We start from the raw sequence: 7,201 nt of genomic DNA, 5'->3' as shown, positions 1-7,201 counted from the left end.
TTCATATTATTAGAGATAGCTTGATCTCCAATTTGAAAGATACTTTTTTATTTCGTAAAAGCCGAGCCAATAGGATGAACTAAAAAAAAGAGTTCTGAATTATGAACTTTGTATCGCGCACATAACTTAGTCAACTTTAGTCACATAACTGGGAATGAATAAATAAGATCGGAAAGCAAAAAATGAGGGGGGGAAACAATTCTATTTATATTGTATCGAATGAATCTTGGGGTATTTCTGCCCTTCAACTATAGATACTATAGTATACTATAGTTATAGACCTTTTTTTACTTGTTTGATTCAACGGAACTCATTTAACCTTTCCTTTCGAATATGTATTATGTATAAAGTATTATACACTCTTTTTGAACGGCTGGATCCACAACATGAACAAAAAAAGAGAGGGGATAAAGGATTATTGCACCTTTTTTACTAAAGATACGTTTAATTTGAAGAATAGAAACTTATCAAAATGAATCGATCCTATGCCAAGAACCAGATTTGAACTGGTGACACGAGGATTTTCAGTCCTCTGCTCTACCAACTGAGCTATCCCGGCGAAGGATCATCCTCGTTTTACGAATGGTGACACAAGGATTTAAAGTCCCCCGCTGTTAAGCTATGTCTACCATTACCGAAGAATCATTTACCGAAGAATCATTATCATATGACACAGGGATTTTCAGTCCCCCGCTGTTAAGCTATGTCTACCATTAGCTAAGAATCATTATCATTTTCCTAATGGTGACACAAGGATTTACAGTCCTTTGCAATTAAGCTATGTCTACCATTAGTAACTGAAGGATCATTATGATATGACACAGGGATTTAGAGTCCCCTGTTGTTAAGCTATGTCTACCATTACCGAAGTATCATCTACTGAAGTATCAGTATCATTTTAATATATGACTTAGGTCTATGTCAAGGAAAAGAAACTCAAAAGTAGTAAATTCAAAAAGTTTTGGACCGGGAATTTCTTGGATCTTCTAAATAAAAGAAGACTTTCTAAGTTTTAAAATGAAAAATGATATAGATTCTATCTAATTCAAATAAATAATAACGAAAAAAAAGTAAGGTGTCAACCTTTTCGGGGAGTAGAGCTGGGGATAGAGGGACTTGCACCCTCACGATTTTAAAAGTCAACGGATTTTCATCTTACTATAAATTTCATTGTTGTCAGTATTGACATGTAAAATGGGACTCTATCTTTATTCTCGTCCGATTAATAAGTTCCATCAAGGATCTATCAGACTATGAATTGAATCGTTTGATCAATAAATATTATTTATTAAACTTCGAATTAATTCACAACATTTCGATTTTGTTTATAAAAAAAAAGAAATCGAGATTCAGGTCGTCATTTTTGAGATCGTTTTGTGTTACCTAATTTTATACAACATAGGTTTTTCTCCTTCATCTTTTTTTATTTGAAGTTTCGATCGAAGGATTCCTTTATCAACACAAGGTAGTGAACTCCATTTGTTAGAACAGCTTCCATTGAGTCTCTGCATCTATCCCTTTTTTCTCGCTTTGGAAACTCCGGTTTGTTCGCGTAAACCAGGATTTGGCTCAGGATTGCCCATTGTTAATTCCAGGGTTTCTCTGAATTTGAAAGTTATCACTTAGTAGGTTTCCATACCAAGGCTCAATCCAATTAAGTCCGTAGCGTCTACCAATTCCGCCATATCCCCCTTTTTAGGATCTCATTATGCTATGCTGTCTTTCCGTTTTTTCTTATGCCGAAACCTTGGGATTCATTACATTATAGATACTTATTTTATGTCTTTGTTATCTTCTTTCATTTTTTTGAGCCCCATTCATATTGATTTAGTCTAATCAACAAAGATTCTATCATTTTTGTATTTGCAATTCAATATGGTTATATATTACATAACATATATATGTTCTTCCTTTTCTCATCGTTGTCTTAAATTTTAAGAAATAGTCGAACGGTCGATTCTTTTTTTTTTTTTTTTTTTTTACTTTCATGAAAAGAAAGTTATTATTGAAACTTAGAATTGTACAATGTACAATGGAAAAAAAAAGAGAAGTCTACTTCGTAAATTTGAAATTCTAATAATTCTATACTATATAGATAATAGATAGAAATAGATAGAATAGATAGAAAAAAAAAGATTTCTGATCTAATTAAGATTTTCTTATTTAGAAACTAATGAAATTAAAATTTGAAAGTCAATATACTGCTATATTCTATTAATTAAGGTAAGGTTATGTTTTATTTATTTAATGATAGTCACTATTTATTTGAGCTATATTATGTTCTAGAATATATAGAATATGATTAATTCTAAATAGATAAGGAAAAATATTATAAAATATTATATAGAATAGTTAATTGATATGATCTAGTAGTTTAGTGAATTTGTATGCATGCTCAATTTTATTTGAGCCCGCTTAGCTCAGAGGTTAGAGCATCGCATTTGTAATGCGATGGTCATCGGTTCGATTCCGATAGCCGGCTTTTCCATATTTTTTCATTTTTTTACATGATTTTTAATGTACTTTCAAAATCAAAGAAGATTGAAAAGACTTCTTGGACCTTTTTCCAAGAGTTACCACTCCATTTATATTATGTCATATAAACTTCCATATAGGAATATATATTGGGTAAAAGAGTTCGATCTTTGCAAAATAAATCAAGAAAATAAAGGAAAATTTTTGTGATTTATTTGATTTATATATATTGTATATACAATAAAAAAAATCTGTATATTGAGAGAATATATCTTCTTACTCTTTGTATTCCAATAGTTTATTGGAGTGTATTTCACATCATTTATCATTATCATTTAGTTCAGTTTTAATTTTATTTAGTTTTGTACAATTTCAATAAAAAAAGGAGTCTTTATGTCACGTTACCGAGGGCCTCGTTTTAAAAAAATACGACGTCTGGGTGCTTTACCGGGACTAACTAGTAAAAGGCCTAAGGCAGGAAGCGATCTTAGAAACCAATCACGCCCCGTAAAAAAATCTCAATATCGTATTCGTTTAGAAGAAAAACAAAAATTGCGTTTTCATTATGGTCTTACAGAACGCCAATTACTTAAATATGTGCGTATCGCCGGAAAAGCCAAGGGGTCAACAGGTCAAGTTTTACTACAATTACTTGAAATGCGTTTGGATAACATCCTTTTTCGATTGGGTATGGCTTTGACTATTCCTCAAGCGCGCCAATTAGTTAACCATGGACATATTTTAGTTAATGGCCGTATAGTTGATATACCAAGTTATCGCTGCAAACCCCGAGATATTATTACAGTGAAGGATGAACAAAACTCTAGAACTTTGGTTCAAAATCTTCTTGATTCATCTGCCCCTGAAGAATTGCCAAACCATCTGACTCTTCACACATTCCAATATGAAGGGTTAGTCAATCAAATAATAGATAGGAAATGCGTCGGTTTGAAAATAAATGAATTGCTTGTCGTAGAATATTACTCTCGACAGACTTAATAAACCTAACTTAAGTAAAAAAAAAATTACTAAAAACAAGAGTTCGGACAACTCCCCTTTGCCGTTAAAAATAAAAAGGCACAAGGTAAGGGATTTTGTCGAGGAATCTTTTTCCTATTCATGTATCATAGATTGGTAGGGGGATTTGGATCCCTTGTTTGCTCTTCCCAGCATTTTCCATATGAAAGAAATTAGGAGTAGAGAATCTATTTCAAAATCAAAACAAGGTAGATTTTATATCTATTCTTTTTTATTGGATTTGATACATTGTGGTCAATCACGTAAGATTGGTGAATTAGTTGAAAGTAAGGAAAGAGAGGGATTCGAACCCTCGGTAAACAAAAGTCTACATAACAGTTCCAATGTTACGCCTTCAACCACTCGGCCATCTCTCCGACATCAGGATTATGACTGAGTATCTGGGTGAATAGCGAGTTATTCATCGTTTTTTAGATTATGGTTAATAGATACCTCGGAAAAATTGGAAGTAGATAGAAGGTGTTTTTTTATGAGTCCGCTTTTATGTTAGTTCGTACTATACAATTCCTTTGTTTGTGAGAAAATTTTCTCACAAAAGAAAAGGTAAAGGAAATAAAAAGAGTTAGAGAATGGATTACTACCTATGCCAAGATCGCGTATAAATGGAAATTTTATTGATAAAACCTTTACAATTGTAGCCGATATCTTATTAAGAGTCATTCCGACAACTTCCGGAGAAAAAGAGGCTTTTACTTATTACAGAGATGGTGCGATTTGATTATCATTATTATTCTTTTTTTTCTCGCCGATTTGGATTGGAATAGAAAGAAAAACAAGTATTGAAAAAAAATCTACGCTTTTGAAGGTGAAGTTTATAATATAAAAAACAATCCCTTCTGTCATGTATCCACGATTAATGCAGCCTTAGATGCTTCAATTGTGAAAGTATTGAGCAAAAGGTTTTTACCTATGGTTCCCGTATTACAGATCAATCCTACTACACTAATACAATATACGAATAGGAGGCATAGGGGAAGAAGCACTACGCCGAGAAATCAACAACACAAAAACTTTCTTCAAAATGATTCCCTTTCTTCTTCTTCTTTGGGATTGGGACTAATTAAATTAAAATGGTTGGAACAATAAACATCCATCTCGTTCGTACTTTGGATACCCGTATAACCATTGAAGACTGTTGAAGTGACTCATTCCTGGAAATTTAGGGGCGTTGAGAACAAAGAAATTTTGAGAGTTTCCTTTTTTATTTTTATCTAGCATGAACCCACTTAGTAGTAAGAAAAGATCTTTTGCAAGAAGGTTGGCTAGGGATTTCTTGTAAAAACATTAGCCCCGCTTAGTTCATAATGACATCACATTTTTACATATATTATTTTCATTATGCACCTAAAGGAGGAGCCGTATGAGATGAAAATCTCACATACGGTTCTGAAACGGAGAATTCGTTAAAGCGAATGACGACCGTAACGGATGTCGGCTCAATCTGAAGGAAATTATGCGGAAGCATTACAGAATTATTACGAAGCTATGCGACTAGAAATTGACCCCTATGATCGAAGTTATATACTCTATAATATAGGCCTTATCCACACAAGTAATGGGGAACATACCAAAGCTTTAGAATATTATTTTCGAGCATTAGAACGAAACCCCTTTTTACCACAAGCTTTTAATAATATGGCTGTGATCTGTCATTACGTGCGACTATCTCCACTATAGAAAAAAAGAACGAACAACTAGTCAATGAAATACTAGAAACACAAAAAAGTGCTTTCTACATAAGCGCGTCGTCCAAAACGATTTTTTATCAGCTTTAGCAAATAAATAAACTTCATTGATCGAAATATGAAGTGAAGACTAGATATGCCTAAATACTTTCTTCTATGGATAAAAAAAGATTTAATTGATAGAGGAAGCACCGTAAAGATCAATTGGAAAGGTTAAGGTTTTGGACCGATACAACAAGAGCTGTTTATTTATATCATAATATGATATAAATCTTAGGAATCTACTTATGTAATAGAGTGGATCCCCTAAGGTATTGAGCAGCGGTGTAGCATCAGATCCTAAAGACAGTAAGTCTTTTTCTTTTTTATGAAGTATGAAAAAGTCTTTTTCAAAGATTCTATATAAATTTTTATATGAAAGCGGGATAGTTACCTTTCAGAAAGTTCTAATATCTAATAACAGTGGACATGCCTTTTTTCTGAAGGTAGGAGAAAAGATAAAACTTATTATATTAATTAATATATTAATTAAATCAAAATGAAAGTTTGAAACTCATGTAATTACTCTCTTTTGTTTAATCCAAGAAAAACAAAATATCTATAAGAAATCTCATTCAATTAGACATTCAATTAGATATAAAGTTCAAAGTAGGTTAAAGTTAAAAAACTGGTACACCAAAACAAAAGAGTTGGTTGTCGAGCCGTATGAGGTAGGAAACTCTCAAGTACGGTTCTCAGGGAGGGAATTGACCCGCCTATTCCGACCGTGGAGAACAGGCCATTCAACAAGGAGATTCTGAAATGGCGGAGGCTTGGTTCGCTCAAGCCGCTGAGTATTGGAAACAGGCTATAACGCTTACTCCTGGTAATTATATTGAAGCACAGAATTGGTTGACGATCACGAGGCGCTTCGAATAAGAACTTTCCCTTTGTTTCTTTTTTTTTTTTCCTATATATTTATTTTTATAATTAATCGTTTTTTAGTTTCTTGGCCCTCTCGGTCAAATAAAACGGATCCTTTTTTCTATCAGAAGAACCAATCAAAGAAAAAATTTTCATTATATCCTTTTCTCAAATCGTTCTATTTCATCTGGTAGTCTCTAGGGGTAAGTAGTACATGAATATGAGAATATCTATATATCTAGTTTTTTCTATTTTTTCTTTTCGACTATTAAAACCAATAAAAGATATTTGAAAATTACTAAATATCAATACTAGACTGTTTCTTAGTAATGACTAATAAGCGTTTATTGAAATAGGATAATATTCTCTATAAAAAAAATAGGCTACATTTCGGAACTTAATAATTGAAATAAATATGAATACACTTGATTAGGTTATAAAAAAAGCTCTTTGGGTACCAATGTAAAGGCCCGAAAACTTTTTTTAATTATAAAAAAGGGTCCGTTGAGCACCCTATGGATATGTCATAATAGATCCGAACACTTGCCCCAGATCGACTTCCAGATCATAATTGCTCTAGTGAATAACTAAAGAAAATAGATGAATAGATGGCAGATAGAAGAGAAAGAAAAAAAATTCTAAATATCTATCATCGGTTCACTAATTACTTGAGTGACTGTTGGCGGGTTTCTTTGTATGTGTTGTCCGGAAAGAGGAGGACTCAATGATTATTCGTTCGCCGGAACCAGAAGTCAAAATTTTGGTAGATAGGGATCCCATAAAAACTTCTTTCGAGGAATGGGCTAAACCCGGTCATTTCTCAAGAACAATAGCTAAGGGACCTGATACTACCACTTGGATCTGGAACCTACATGCTGATGCTCACGATTTTGATAGTCATACCAGTGATTTGGAGGAAATCTCTCGAAAAGTATTTAGTGCCCATTTCGGCCAACTCTCTATCATCTTTCTTTGGCTGAGTGGCATGTATTTCCATGGTGCTCGTTTTTCCAATTATGAAGCATGGCTGAGTGATCCTACTCACATTGGACCTAGTGCTCAGGTGGTTTGGCCAATAGTGGGTCAAGAAATCCTGAATG

The 7,201-nt window shown here is 33.1% G+C and overlaps 3 non-coding genes and 1 pseudogene across 4 annotated transcripts; 2 read left to right on the top strand and 2 right to left on the bottom strand.

The window, feature by feature from the left end:
• Positions 1 to 486: 486 nt before the first annotated feature.
• Positions 487 to 559, bottom strand: TRNAF-GAA (transfer RNA phenylalanine (anticodon GAA)). The gene has a single exon. It is a non-coding gene; the product is annotated as a tRNA-Phe (tRNA).
• Positions 560 to 2,409: 1,850 nt separating this feature from the next.
• TRNAT-UGU (transfer RNA threonine (anticodon UGU)) lies at positions 2,410 to 2,482 on the top strand. Its single transcript has one exon. It is a non-coding gene; the product is annotated as a tRNA-Thr (tRNA).
• A 1,168-nt stretch (positions 2,483 to 3,650) lies between these two features.
• Positions 3,651 to 4,733, top strand: LOC147929490 (uncharacterized; annotated as a pseudogene). Its single transcript, XR_015578947.1, has one exon. The product of XR_015578947.1 is annotated as an uncharacterized LOC147929490 (transcript).
• On the bottom strand, positions 3,783 to 3,869 carry TRNAS-GGA (transfer RNA serine (anticodon GGA)). The gene has a single exon. It is a non-coding gene; the product is annotated as a tRNA-Ser (tRNA).
• Positions 4,734 to 7,201: the final 2,468 nt, after the last annotated feature.

Source organism: Camelina sativa, chromosome 13, assembly GCF_030686135.1.
Source record: "Camelina sativa cultivar CO46 ecotype springtype chromosome 13, ASM3068613v1".
In the NCBI taxonomy this organism is placed as follows: Eukaryota; Viridiplantae; Streptophyta; class Magnoliopsida; order Brassicales; family Brassicaceae; genus Camelina; species Camelina sativa.
The sequence above is the reverse complement of the archived record's forward strand: the minus strand, read 5'-3'. Positions and strand labels throughout refer to the sequence as shown.